The sequence below is a fragment of the Harpegnathos saltator genome, unplaced genomic scaffold, assembly GCF_003227715.2.
Source record: "Harpegnathos saltator strain DR-91 unplaced genomic scaffold, Hsal_v8.6 scaffold60, whole genome shotgun sequence".
Taxonomy (NCBI): Eukaryota; Metazoa; Arthropoda; class Insecta; order Hymenoptera; family Formicidae; genus Harpegnathos; species Harpegnathos saltator.
In genome coordinates, this window is record NW_020230427.1 from 274,689 (window position 1) to 288,928 (window position 14,240).

Consider the following 14,240-nt stretch of genomic DNA (forward strand, 5'->3'; position numbering starts at 1 on the left):
GTGGTTAATCAGCTGAGCCACGGTCGCCGCTATTTTCGAGCCAAACCGTGTGAAATGGATGATACATATATGTAATACTATTATATTGCTAGAAGAGCTCAAACGCTAGCGAAAACATCATGGTGTAGACGTACGTCAACCTCTCACTTCCACAATCCATGTGCTTTAACGTAAACGCACATGCGCGCGTTCATTGAACCAGTATAACCTAACCAGTTTCGTTAGTTTAACCAGTTTAACCAGATTTATCAGAGTTAAATACGTTATTTATTGGCTTATATAAAAAGTGATAAGAAGAGGAAACAAATAAAAATAATTCAATCCTATGCTATTTATGTGGAAGAAAAGCAATAGGCTGAAAATATTTCTTTACACAGGTAAATTTGCTAACAAATAATGAGATTAAGTACACGATCGCTTACAATAAAAATAGGAAATGTGACTCGAGTTATTTTTATAAACACCGGCATATATTTGGAATTCAATTTTTCTGTTATTTACACATTTTCTTCTCGTCATAATATTAATCTTGTTAAACGCAGCTTTTTAAATTAGCCTCTACGCATGCGCATAACGTTCAAAGTACTTTATCTATCCTATATATTTATATATATATATATATTGTATCTTCTATCTCACTTTCTCGGTGCGCGTACCGCTTATTGGGAAGATCCGTAGTTAGCAATATAGTAGTATTACATATATGGGATGAGAGGGCCTAACTTTGTCCCGTTTCTCTATTTACGGACCTTGCTCGGACCAATCGACCTAGCAACTATTGGCGGCGAGACGTAGACGCGGCGAAATAAAACACGAATAGCGGCGCGAAATGCTGCAACGCTTCTCCAATCATCTATGTCGGCGCGCTCCCACTCCTCAGATTTCTATCATTAATAACTCGATAATAATTATTGCGAATCTTGCAAAACGGTATGGGACTTTTATGTTTGTCTTAACCCGCTCTGTGTCTCCACGAGCTCTGCAACATTAGTTATGAGACACCCTGTACACAGTGAGGTCGTCGAAATTTTCCAGCCAGAGGGATCGCCTCTTGGTAATTCCCACTGATTTGATTCTATTCATTTATGACGATCATATTAATTATATTAATAATAATAATCCCCGGGGAGGGGGGGGAGGCGCAATAATCGTTGCGTTGACGATAGACGGCCCAATTCTCGGTAAAGAGCTTCGATTTGTAGCGCGAAAACGCCAACATGGCGAGGTTACGTGCGATGAGAGTTAGTTTAATTTAATTGTCGCTTTTCGTCTCAATAAACACTCGTTAATTATCAGTCTCTTATGAGTCTCTCTCTTTCTGCCAGTTGTCGCTGTTGTTTATTGATTATTGATTACGCTCGATGAATTTTCAGGCTGTCGACGACTCGTCGGAGAGAGCGACGAAGCGCCGCTCGCGAGTCCGCTCGTGTGTGTAACTCCCGCCCGTGTAATTTCCGGCAAGCTCGCGCTCTTCGGGGAGCCTTCGGCTACAGCCGGGCGAAGGTATTGGATTCCGCGTTTTTCGCCGATAAATAATAAAACGGAGCCAATTAGCCGGTTTCTTGCGGCAACGGGATGCGTGATGCGCGGCATGCCGCGACGGATGCGCAAGTGGCAACGGGAAATTGTCGGCACTCGATCCCTCTCGACGTAAACGAAGACGTAGTGAGGCGTGCAATGATCAAGTATATCCCCGGAAAGATTAACGACTCGGCGGGCCGCGCAGAAGCGCCGGAAACCGAGATCGACTCGGCGTAAGCGCAAGGGAGGCCAATTACGTGCCGTCTCTCCTCGATTCGTCTCGCCTCGATTTCGACTCGATTCCTGATTTAATCGAACCTCCGCCGGCCCGACCCTACCCGACGCTCTACGAAGACGGGGAAAAATGCGTTCAAGTCGGGGAGAGAGCCCGACGACGAGACGGCGGCAGGAAGGTCGACGGTGTCTTAAAGTAGCAGTGTGCGCGCGGAAACAATAGCTCAGATGATGATTATATCGATAACGATTACATTATCGCTCATAATCATAATGAACTGGTGATCGTACTCGTGTCATTATCAATGAAACTGTATACGGTAATATTAAGAGTGTGATTTAGTATCGACGGTTCCTTCCTGATCTACTTAACCCTTTAACTGGTAACTATAGTTACCAGAAACGCATTTAAGAATCCATAACTTAGTCAAAAAAGGAGATATTTTCGTTTTCTTTCCACCACTGTAAAGGTGAATTCTACTTCTAAAAAATGGTATATAGATTGTATGTAGATTCGGTTTAGTCTGTTCAGTTCAGCTCAGTTTTAATGATAACATGTTTTGTCAAATTCCAAGTAGGCATAGTTAGCGTTGTTACTGACATCTAGAAGTGCATTATAAACGAATAGATTGGTATCTGTTATAATTTTATATATTTGGAAGCTTTCTCAGATGCAAAATGTGAAATTAAAAGAATACAGAAATTAAAAATGGCGAATCCAATATGGTGGACACGAAAATTAAGAAATCAACCTATTTTCGTGAAACCTGGTGACCTACAGTTTTTTTATCCGGCGAAAAATGAAGGGACGTTTGACTACCTAAATAGTGATCTATAAGATATTCTTCTGAAATAGTAAGCTTGACGCTCTGAATGATAAACTTCACTCACAAATATAGTAAAGTTTCAGCTGAAAAATGTCAAGCTGACAATCAGAGTTATGTCTTATAGATTACCTTTCATTTTTCTTTGTATAGGTATTGCTCATTTCGTATATGTTTTTAGGATCCAAGTCATATTTACCAATAAACAAAAAACGAATGATAAAAAAGACCAAACTAACGAAACCAACAAACGAAAAGCGGAAACTTCATGTACTCATTTATTCAGAAGGTAGTTTTTCGTAGATATAAAATTCTGATATTTTTTTTGTTTATCACCACTTATAGTCTCAGTTCAAAAAAACTCAAATTTTATTCTTAAAACACTTATAAAAAAGCTGGGCGTTAAAGGGTTAAATTGATTCATTCAAACTGATTACTTAAACTGATTTACTTAAACAAGATAATGAACTAATACTTTAACGAAAATATTTCCTTTCGTTTTATACAACTTTCTCCCACCTTTCTGACAAGAAATGGATACCGCGACGATAAGAGAATTCTTCTTTGAAGTTGATCCAATTTTCAACAAATTTTCGCATTTGTTCGAAGTTATGAAAATGTGTATCCTCTTGCATCGACCAGAACAAATAATAATCGGATGGAGAATACGCGGGATACGGTAAGACTTTCCATTCCAGCTCTAATAGCGTTTACTTCACTGATAACACAACATGAGGTCGAGCACTGTCGTGAAGAAGGATCATTTCACGCCGTTTATTCACAATTGGTGATCGTTTTTGGCCCAATGCTCGTTTCAATTCGCATAATTGTTATCAATAACAATCAACGATGACAGTTCATGGTACACAACACTTTCTTCATCCTGCTAAATACACAATATCTTCGAACAGTGAATATTGCGCCTCGAAGTGGATGTTGCTGGTTGGCCTGGAGCAACCCATGATTTTTTTCGTTTGGGATTACCGAAATAGATCCACTTTCATCCCCGGTAACAATTCGATATGAAAAACTCTTCATTTTTGACGATCAACGCAATGCAAATGTTCAACCGGTTCGTAGTGGTATTTTCCGATAATTGATGTGGAACCCATTTTCCTTTTCAATCAAGCAACATTTAATGCTCTGGCAAGTTCTGAAATGGATTGTGCTGGATTTTCGCCCAATAATGCTTGCAAATCTGCATTATCAAGCTTCTCTGCTTGTCCTGAGCGATCTATGTCGTTAACATTGAAATCAGCACTTTTGAATCGTCTAAACCAATATTCACATGTCTTAATTGATGGAGCAATATCACCACAAGTTTCTATTAGAATTCTATGACCTTCAGCCGCCATTTTCTTCTAATTAGAAGGCAAAAGCAACGCACGTCGAAAATGCTGTTTAGGAAGCTCCATTTTTAAGATGGTATTAACACGATTTTTACTGCGTCTATTGTTAATAAATGACTAAATATCATGGATTAATATTAAAGTATTAGGAAACAATAGCTCTGAGTGGAATGTCTTCGACAAAACTGACACTAGTGCCATCTCTTGCAGAACTCTCAAAATTAAATTACGCTCCTAGTAATTAGTAGAGTAGTAATAGTAGAGATCAGATCGAGAAAGTATAAGCCGATTCTGAGTGTCGACGAATCGTCGCTCGCGACTCGCGAACAATCAGCAATTAGCTCCCGCTGCGCATCGAATAGCGTGCGACACGCGTTAATTTGTTATTTCACGCAGACGACGGAGAACGCGCTCGTTCTCACGGGTGTGTCGCCGATTGTAATATCATCTCCAACTTCGTAAAGCTTATATAGCTGTTTTAAGTAGATGAAAGTCTAAACTTGTTATATAAGCGGATAGTTTCGTCACTTATGTAATAACCGGTAACGAGACGATATACCGCGCTGTAACGGCGAGACATTTTCGTCTCTTCGCTGATAAGGTATAAAATGTTTCTTACGTCGCGAGCGAAATATCTAATAACTTCTTCCCCGCGGAATTAAACGTCGCGCCGAGCACCGGCGGTATTAACGCGCCTTCGTTTTGAGTCGCGCGAACGAACTGCGAAGGTGCGCGTAGAGGTTAGTTAGCGATTCTCCGCGAATGCGCGACGCGCCGCGTCGCGGTGACTTCGTCATCAGCAAAAATTACTTTCCTCTCTCTCTCTCTCTTTCTCTCTCGCCTCTCTCTCGCCTCTCTCTCTCTCTCTCTCTGTCTCCTTCTCGCGCACGCGCGCGCGTCCCATCCGGTAGCGTTTACGATTATTCGCGATTACTCAGCGGCGCGTAACGAGCGTGTCCAATCGGCTCACGCTCGGCGCGAGTCCTGCACAGCCGGGTGTACTCGCAGTAAATTAAGAATATTCACCGGCGACTCCTCGCGTTTCGTTGTGCAACGAGCGTTTATCTTCGGTATTCTCCGGCCGTCACTCGTCCGTTGACTCCCTAACGAGCCCGACTCGTCCCCGAGGGGGGAGGGAGTCCTTCCTCTTGAACGGCTCGGGGGTTCTCTCGCTTTCTCCCTTTCTCCGTCTCTTTCGGGGTTCCATACGCGCCGTCGAAACGGAGTAACCGAAAAGAAACGCGACGAGCGGGACGATCTCTCGTGCCGTGAAGACGTACTCGCGCGCACTCGATGGGCACTTAGTGCACCTTGACATTAGCATATAAACTAGAAAATGTTTTATCGCGATCGTGCGAGGGGAAGGGAGAAAAAGAGAGAAAGAGAGATCCTCGCGATCCCTTTGGATGGCTGTAGCGACATTGAAAAATATTTATTGGCCCTTAACGATCATTAAGGAGCATCGCGGACCAATAGACACATTGATAGCCGGCCTTTGAAATAGAACCGTAGGATTCCTTTCGCTATCGGGACTCTCAATCTCGGAGTAACTCTTCGGCGACCGATGATATCTCTGGCTGTCGACGGTTTCTTATCATAAATGCGACTCCGCTCGTTCCTCGCCGATCGCTCTCGCGCATGTAGTTGTGAATTCCTCCGATTCCCTCCTGAGTCAGTTTTATCTTTGCAAGAGAGCACCTCGCTGCTCTTTGCAAGCGGAGGAATTTGAATCACGTAACTGGGCAAGTGTGTGAAGAAAAATTATTAACTCTAATTTTTTTTATTTTTGGGAGGCGGGATATTTCTTTAGTGTAAGCAGAGCTCAATGTTGGAGGCAGTGCGACGCAATCGCCGCTGTTTTATCTCTCGAGGTGTCGGTCGAAAAATTCTCGTTAAATTAATTGGCGCGAATGGCGGAAGCTTTATTTCGCATGTCCGCGACGTCGAGACGTATTCACGCGCGAAAACTGGCGCAACTGGCTCGCTCGTTCGTGCGTGCGTTCGTTCTTTCGTTCGTTCGTTCGTTCGTTCGTTCGTTCGTTCATTCGCTCGTTCGTTCGTTCGTCCGCCCGGTCGGTTGGTCGCTGCTGGCGTGTCGCCAACGCTTCGCGCCGCGCATTTTCAGGATCGTAACATAAAGCCGAAGATTTATGGCGACGGTGTGCCCGCCGCGGTGTGCCGGTGCCTCTCGGCCGAATGTATGATTTTCGGCCTCGACCGCCCTCGGGCTCCTCGCGTCCGCTCCGCGAACCGAGGACCAAGGGCTGGAGAGATCGAACATAAAACTCGGGGCTACGACCGAGGTGATTCTTGGTTTTCTCTCGCCTCGGTTGCCTTCGTAACTTGCGTGTATTCGTCGGAAATACGTATTTAAGCGCAAACAGAATAGATTCCGTAAAATCGGAGATGGAAGAATGTCTATCGAGGTTGACGAGCGCACAAAATCACGTTCGACTCAGCAAATGAAAGGTCAATTCGCTATTTCAGACTTTCTAGAGAACCGTTATTCAATAACGGCCCATTAGCTCAGTTGGTTAGAGCGTCGTGCTAATAACGCGAAGGTCGCGGGTTCGATCCCCTCATGGGCCAGTTTCTTTTTTTGCAATAGATATCTTATTTTTGCGCACGTGTTGCCACTCCCTTCGAATTAAAGAATTTGAATTACATAACTCGGTACGTGTGTGAAGAAAAAATATTAACGACTGCTTTTTGGCCATTTCTTCAGTAGCAGATCGAAACACGGGAGAGGTTGTCGCTCATGAGTGCAGATTAAATAGCTTTGACCATTATCTCGTATGTGAGTCATGTAACAAATGTGTGCCAACACGTGAAAGTAGTCTCTAACAATATACAGTCGGAGACCAACAGTGGCCCATTAGCTCAGTTGGTTAGAGCGTCGTGCTAATAACGCGAAGGTCGCGGGTTCGATCCCCTCATGGGCCAATTTTTTTGCAGCAGATATTTTACTTTTATGCGTATCGTCGTTTATTGCAGATGGATAAATTTCTATTACGTAATCACACGCGCATATGAAAAAAAGTTATTAACGACGCTTCAATCATGTTAATAAACAAAAACTGCATTGTTGGAATTTTGATTACATATATTGTGATGAGCTCTGTTTTGTGTGTGTAGATTTAATCAACTGTTGTGAGATTTATAAAATATAGATCATATCTATCTGATATGATCTTCATCAACTTTTTAAATATTTTGGGCTATGTACCCGCTGACATTTTAGATGTTTTATTTTCCAGTTCTGTTTTTATCTATTGTTTCCATATACTAATCTGCATCAGAATTACATTTAAATTTGTATATATGCCATAATGATGAGCAAGCGTACTCCTAAGATAACTTATATCTTGTATGTGAAACATAACAATTTTTATTAACGTACAAATGTTGTCTTCAGCAAAATGAACGTCAACTGCAACAACGGCCCATTAGCTCAGTTGGTTAGAGCGTCGTGCTAATAACGCGAAGGTCGCGGGTTCGATCCCCCCATGGGCCAGTTTTTTTTTCTTGCATTTAATCACATAGCTTTGGAATATGAAAATAACGATGACGAAATCGAGTGATGGGCAGATTATTTTTGCCCTTGCAAATAGCATAGCAATGTGTATAGGCATGTTGGTTGAAATGTCAATTGCGTTATTCATCTAATCGTGCGACTTCATTGTCGGGAGAACGTATAAAGAAAGAAAAAAAAGTACCCGATCCTGCCAGGATTCGAACCTGGAATCTTCTGATCCGTAGTCAGACGCGTTATCCGTTGCGCCACAGGACCTTGCGTGTGTAACCCTTAATCTGTGGCTGATTCAGCTTTCCAGACAGTTCTATTCTAACGCATCCATTTTGATAGCACAATGAGCAATGACGAAAGATTAATTTCAACACGTAATTAGAAAAGGAGACATAAGCAAGGATAAAAAAACTCGTCCGAGTTTAATTCGGGAGAAATTATACGGAGATAATTCGACAGTTGCAGATTGCTAAGTCATTATGCGAGATATACAAGGTGAGGAAATAGTCCCGGATCGGTAAAATATCTCGAAAACCAAGCGTTTTAGAAAAAAATGTTCCGGACAAAAGTTATATGATTTTAAAGGAGACATAAAACAGCTATATCATTTTGTTTACAAATGGCACTATTTTCGAGATATTCACTGATCATTACTTTTCTTAAATAGAAACCCCAATTTTTTATTACATCGTCTTTTTTTACCAATTAATTTAAACAACTTTTATCTGAAACATTTTTTTATCTGCCTAATATTTTTTGAGATATTTAAGGAAAACTTGATAACTTTTTCAGTATTTAATTTACAATATCTTGCTAACTATTTGTTTTTACTAAGCTAACTATTGTTGTTTGTTTGCTAACATTTTCGATAGAAAAGGTGGTACTAGACTTTTTTGCTCTACTTGGTCTCAAGAATATATTGTTACAATAGCGCTCTGACTTTTTTAATTTGATAATTTTGAAATTTTCAAAAGTCAGTAAATTAATAAAAGTCAAGGCGCTATTATAACAATATATTCTTGAAATTAAATAGAGTAAAAAAGTAAACTAGTCTCTCGGATAAAATTAAAGTTCAGCTGAGAGAGACTAGTCTAGTACCACTTTTTCTTTCGACAAATAGTTAGCAAGATATTGTAAGTTAAATATTGAAAAAGTTATCAAGTTTTCCTTAAATATCTCAAAAAATATTAAGCAAATAAAAAAATGTTTCAGACAAAAGTTGTTCACATTGATTGCTAGAAAAGGATGATGTGATAAAAAATTGGAGTTTCCATTTAAGAAAAGTAATGATCAGTGAATATCTCGAAAGTGGTGCCATTTGTAAACAAAATGATATAGCTGTTTTATGATCCCCTTGAAATCATACAACTTTTGTTCGAAATATTTTTTCTAAAATGCTTGGTTTACGGTTTATTTTACCGTCGAGGACTTTTCCTCACCCTGTCACGTAAATATATCAAACTCTATTCATTCTTCATTATGCCGTTGTTATGGCTTTATTTAAATCTTTCACGTTTAGATCTTCGCAATTGACATTATTCGTTTTCGAAAAACATAACTCCACGAGAATATCGGATGGACAGGAATACGAGGACTCGGCGAGGAATCGTCGAATCGCTAACAATATATCGCCCGGAAATTGAACATTCACGTGCCGTTGCTTTACGTCGATCGAAAAGTTCGCCTCGATTAACCGGAATTTCCGTCGAGCTCGGGAAATGGCTGTAATTGGCTATTTACGAATATCATAATTTCCAGCTCCACCGCGCGAATATCAGACTCGAAAGAGTTGTCGCATCGATGAAACAGCTTTGTTTCTGTCTCTGCTCGGACTTGTCCCACGTTTTCTTCGTGTGTACCTTCTTCTTTTTCTCTCGACATCGAAGTTAATCCTCGCTGTACCGCGCTGAGAAAAAAGGTTTCGTTGTATTAACAACCACGACAACAGTAACCACGACAAACGATTCGTTAATGTGGGCCAACAAATGACAAATGAGTTGTGATAATAAATGATTTGTTACTTATAACTTGTTGCTATGACCAACAATTTTATAATGGGAATAAATAATATTGTTATGTTAATCCAACAAATCATAAATTTTTTATTTGTTGGCAGTACAGATTATGAGCAAAGTTAGAAATTATGTATCAAGCAAGTTAGTTATATCAACTCTTTACCAACGTATAATATATAATAAAATACATAAAATACTTGATGAAACCACACATGCAACGCCGTACTAACGGGTACCATAATTACTAGATAATTCAAATATAGCTCCATTATATCTAATCAAACATCGTAGAGAAGGGTTAACAAAATAATAATTCTGTGTGGGTGTTTTGCAGGAATTCGGAAAAAGAAATAGAGCAACGCGTTATTACATTAATCTTTATTTTTAACACGCCACGTTATATAAAATTAATAAATTATTAGATAAGGTTAAGTAAGATTAAAGAAGATATAAATGCAAAAAGGCACGCACTGTAAACGTACTTTTATCAATAAAAAAGTTTCTAAAAATGACTCGTAGCTATTTAAAAAAAAAACATATAAATCACTTTCAGAGATGTTTTTTTCTATATATGAGAATTCAGAATATGGACCACAGAAAAGTCACGTACATGTACTGGGTAATCCAACGAAAGGTGCAGGATTTAAATTTGGCCATATTCGTCGTGTGCACTGCAGTGCCGCGATTCTTCGTCTGTTGTGTTTTAGAGGTTAGGAAATATCGAAATGGAAGGTTATATACGGTATAGTACGCGTGCGTATCGTACAGTGTTTTTATGAAAATCAGCATTCGATAACAATAATAAAACTTAAACTTCGCGATTTTTTCGACAGAAAACATTTCCCATGTGACAATTCGTAAGTTAATTAAGAAATTGGAGAACGATGGTTTAGTTTGTGATAAACCTATGCTTGTACGACGTAATGTTCGTTTGATAGAAAACAATGTGGCCGTTGACGAAAGTATGGAGAATGCACCGCAAATGTCAATTCGACGTCGTTCGCAACAAGCTAATCTTTCGTACAGCACTACGCAATGAATTTTAACAAAATACTTACAATTACACGTATACAAAGTTTCACTGACAGTTATTGCATGAGAAATTTCCTGATCGCATTATCTCGTGGAATAGTGACGTCAACTGACCCCCAAGATCTTGCGACTTGATGTTTCTGGACTATTCTCTTTGGGGTTATTTGAAGGAGCGAGTTTGTACTGACAATCCTGATACTACGGAGCGCTTAAAGCAAAATATTCGATAGAAATTGGCGAAATTCAACCTTTTATGTTGCAAAAGATTATTGAAAACTTTACCAAACGAGTAGTAATTTGTAAAAAGAAGGAGAGGCGGTCATTTACATGTTGTTGTTTTAATTCCCATTCTGAACAAATATATTGGTGTAGTAAAAATGATAATTTACGGGTAATTTCGTTGTTTCATTTACGAAACAAATCCTGCACATCCAGTTGGATCATCTTGTTATATATTACGCTATTACGACGTTGCTGTTCTTTTTATTAGAAATTGTACATCCAACAAACATGTATGATTTGCATCTCCAGCGATGTATATTTGTTAAAATTACAAATAACGCAAAAGGATTTATCGCGATAAGGGCCATGACACATAAACGAAGTTAAGGATGGATCCTGATCTAAAAATAAAAGCCTAAAAATAAGGGTATTTTTAACAATTTTTTTTGCGTAATACAAACAATAAATATTTTTGCAACTCTAGGGGTATATTGTACTACATTTAAAGTATATAATCAAATATTTTGGGGTACAGAAAGTTGCAATATTTTTGAAATATAAAGGCAGATGTCCAAAGTGTCCAAAATTTAGACGCAAATCGGCGGGCGTAATATCTCTTCGCAGGATTACCTAAAATAAAAAAACCAAAGAGATTTTTAAAGTTAATACTTATAGTTCGTCGGTGAACCCAACAAACTTTAAAAATGCCGAAAATTAACAAAATGGCCTACTAAAAAACAGAAAGTTCAATTTTTACCCTAAGAAATTCGTTCGTTTTTGTTTAAAAACTATTATTTAAACGAATTTTTTTTTTTTAGATCGGAGTGGTTCACCGACAAATGACATATGTTAGCTGTTTGGATACACAAGCGCAAGTTGATTGGTTGAATAGTTTTAGAGTAATCACGCCCGCCAACTCCGAAAATGTGATGTCGAGAAAAACGCGATAATAGTTTTCGCTATAGAAGAATGCTAGAAAAAACTGAGTTTTTGAAATCTTACCTCAATTTTTCATTAATCCGCTATGCCAGGACCATATAACAAGCCTTCAGCTTCTTCATACATCTCGGTTTGGTACATTAATTGCTGTTTCCGAGCCAATCGAGCATCTTTAGTGTTGCTTAGGCTGCGACGCTCTTATCTTTTCATGCGGCCGGCGTCGATGCTATCAGCGAACGTTTTGCATGTCGGTCCAATTTTGATATTCAGGGTCTCCATAATCTTCAGAATTGCATAGTAGCCCTCGTTGAAGATGCTTGCAGCGATAAAAGCGGCGATCTCAATGATTTTTCGGCCAGCATGTAGATGCTTTGGAGCGAGCCGCCACACGGTTGAATTAAAAAACTTTCATTGGCGTTCTGTGTGTGGCCGTCCAAGCATTTACCAGCAGTAGATAATTTATGTGCAGTCGCACTTTGTCCAATGCGTTCGTCACTTTGATCAGTGAACTGATTGCCACTGAACTTTCGCTTATGAGGTTTCGACGCTCGTACGCTGCCCTCTTTATTTCCTTTCGGATAGGACTGCATTTTCTCGCTTTCGCAAGTACAAGAAACGTTAATACACGTCCGTAACTGCCAAAATTCAGAGCACGATTAACGCTCGGAGCTGTACAATTAGTTCATTACGCTTTTGTACGCGCGCCGCTTATTTAAACGAACTATGAAACCGGAGCACTATTTACAGTTATTCCTTCGAGCAGATATGAGATCCCCTCATCCAAACGCTTCGAAAATATCTGTTGTTTATCATCATTGAGCCCGATAAGCGAAGGTACACAAGACTTTTGTGCGGCCGCACCGGATGCTCCGTTGCGCGCCCATGTAAATGTGTTCCAAAAAGCAAGTAACACTTCGAGTACGCAACTAAGGCTTTAGGGACACATTCTACAGATCGAAAACTGGCGATTTAGCAAGAAAAAGAAATTGATGCTTTTGACCCTCTACATCGGGATCCCCCCTTAAGCAGTAAGACATAAGCAGTAAGAAAACTGACCAATCACAGGCGACAATTCCTCGACCATAAAAAGCATAATCGACTGTGATTGGTTGATTCGTTTACTGCTTAGGTCTTACTGCTTAAGTCCGTTTGTGTGCCATGGCTCGAACTGCTAACTTTATTCCCCGTACAATTATCAAACAGCAAACGTTCATTTGTTGTGACAACACAAGTCTTTTTCTCAGTGCGCGACGTGCAAAGACGCTTCCGTAATCGGCCTGCACGAAGCATTTTAAGGTTCATTAGAGCCGCGTTGTAACGAAGAGGTCATGGCCGGCTGACTTTCGGACAACTGACTTGCGGCAGCCTCCCTTAACGGACGAGACCTTTATCCTGTTTTATCCCTTCTTGCGGTCGCTCTTCTCTTCCTGCGCCGAAGCAGGCTTGTTTCATCGCTCGAAAGTTTCCGCGATAAATTTTTCGCCCGTCGCGGGGAGAGTGTGTGAAATAATTCCATCCTTCTTCGTCGCCAGACACGCCTGATATTCGCCGAGATTCGAAGTATTGTAAATTTAAAGTAACAGATGAGAACTGAATTTTCATCGTTGCTGAAAATATCATGACGGCGTCTCTTTGCGCAGCGAGGAAGGCGCTGCTTTACGCAGCCTCGAGAGAGAAAAGAAGGGGAACCGTTCCTTTCGGAAGGACGAGGAGCCTCGATCGTCGAGGAGCGTCTTACGCGCGGATTAAGCATCGCTTGTCGCGAAATTGCCGGCGATCACCGGCATGAACCAAGCGAAATCTGAACGCGCGTGTTATATCGCAGAGACGAATTATCCATTCCGATCCTCGAACGAACGAACGAACGAACGGACGGACGGACGGACGGACGAACGAACGAACGAAACGGCCCTGCAGGCCGTAACCCCATTAAACTTTTACGATTTAAGTTTCCGTCGACATCGGCTAGCTTCTCGTCCGCGGATCTGTCGGGACACAATACGGGAGGTCGCGCAGTGTCGAATAAAAAGCCTCGTTTCCCTCTCCTGTCCCTCCATCGTTGAATTACCGTGTCCGCGCGCACGCGCGCAGCAGCATCAAGGATCGCGCATGAAACGTTACCTAATTAATTCGGCAAATTGCCCGCGGCGGAGCAGCGCGCGAAGAGTTTTGCGTGCCCATTTCGAGAAGCGTTTCCCGCGTGCGCTCGACCGGCGGAGATTTCGAGGAGAGATTTCGCCGATTTTTCCGCGACTCATTACGGCGTCGGTGGAACGGACACCGCGACGGCGCGATTCGACGTAATTACCTCTTCAGCGAGGAACGCACTCACACACACACACACACACACACATGCGCTTTTCGCCGGACACGCAAAAACGGTATCCCGTCCGCCAAGAATCTACGCGCACTCGCTCGCGAGTTCCAACGAATTACGGAGGCCCGGAAATCTGCCGGATTCGCCGGATCATCCAAACCGCTGAAAAGTGGAAAACCGTGAGATTCGCGTCGTTCATTCAGACATCTCCCGAGAGCCGTGTTACCTCGCTCCGAAACGGTCCCGGATCAATTGGAGCTA

General features: G+C 41.1%; 1 protein-coding gene and 4 non-coding genes across 5 annotated transcripts in view; 4 read left to right on the forward strand and 1 right to left on the reverse strand.

Annotated features, from left to right (window-relative positions):
- The window catches only part of alpha-Man-Ia (alpha-Mannosidase class I a), a 923,832-nt gene that overhangs the window by 214,424 nt on the left and 695,168 nt on the right, over window positions 1-14,240 (forward strand). The gene's annotated exons all lie outside the window — the stretch shown is intronic.
- Window positions 6,444-6,517, forward strand: TRNAI-AAU (transfer RNA isoleucine (anticodon AAU)). Its single transcript has one exon. It is a non-coding gene; the product is annotated as a tRNA-Ile (tRNA).
- TRNAI-AAU (transfer RNA isoleucine (anticodon AAU)) lies at window positions 6,798-6,871 on the forward strand. The gene has a single exon. It is a non-coding gene; the product is annotated as a tRNA-Ile (tRNA).
- TRNAI-AAU (transfer RNA isoleucine (anticodon AAU)) lies at window positions 7,369-7,442 on the forward strand. The gene has a single exon. It is a non-coding gene; the product is annotated as a tRNA-Ile (tRNA).
- On the reverse strand, window positions 7,646-7,718 carry TRNAR-ACG (transfer RNA arginine (anticodon ACG)). Its single transcript has one exon. It is a non-coding gene; the product is annotated as a tRNA-Arg (tRNA).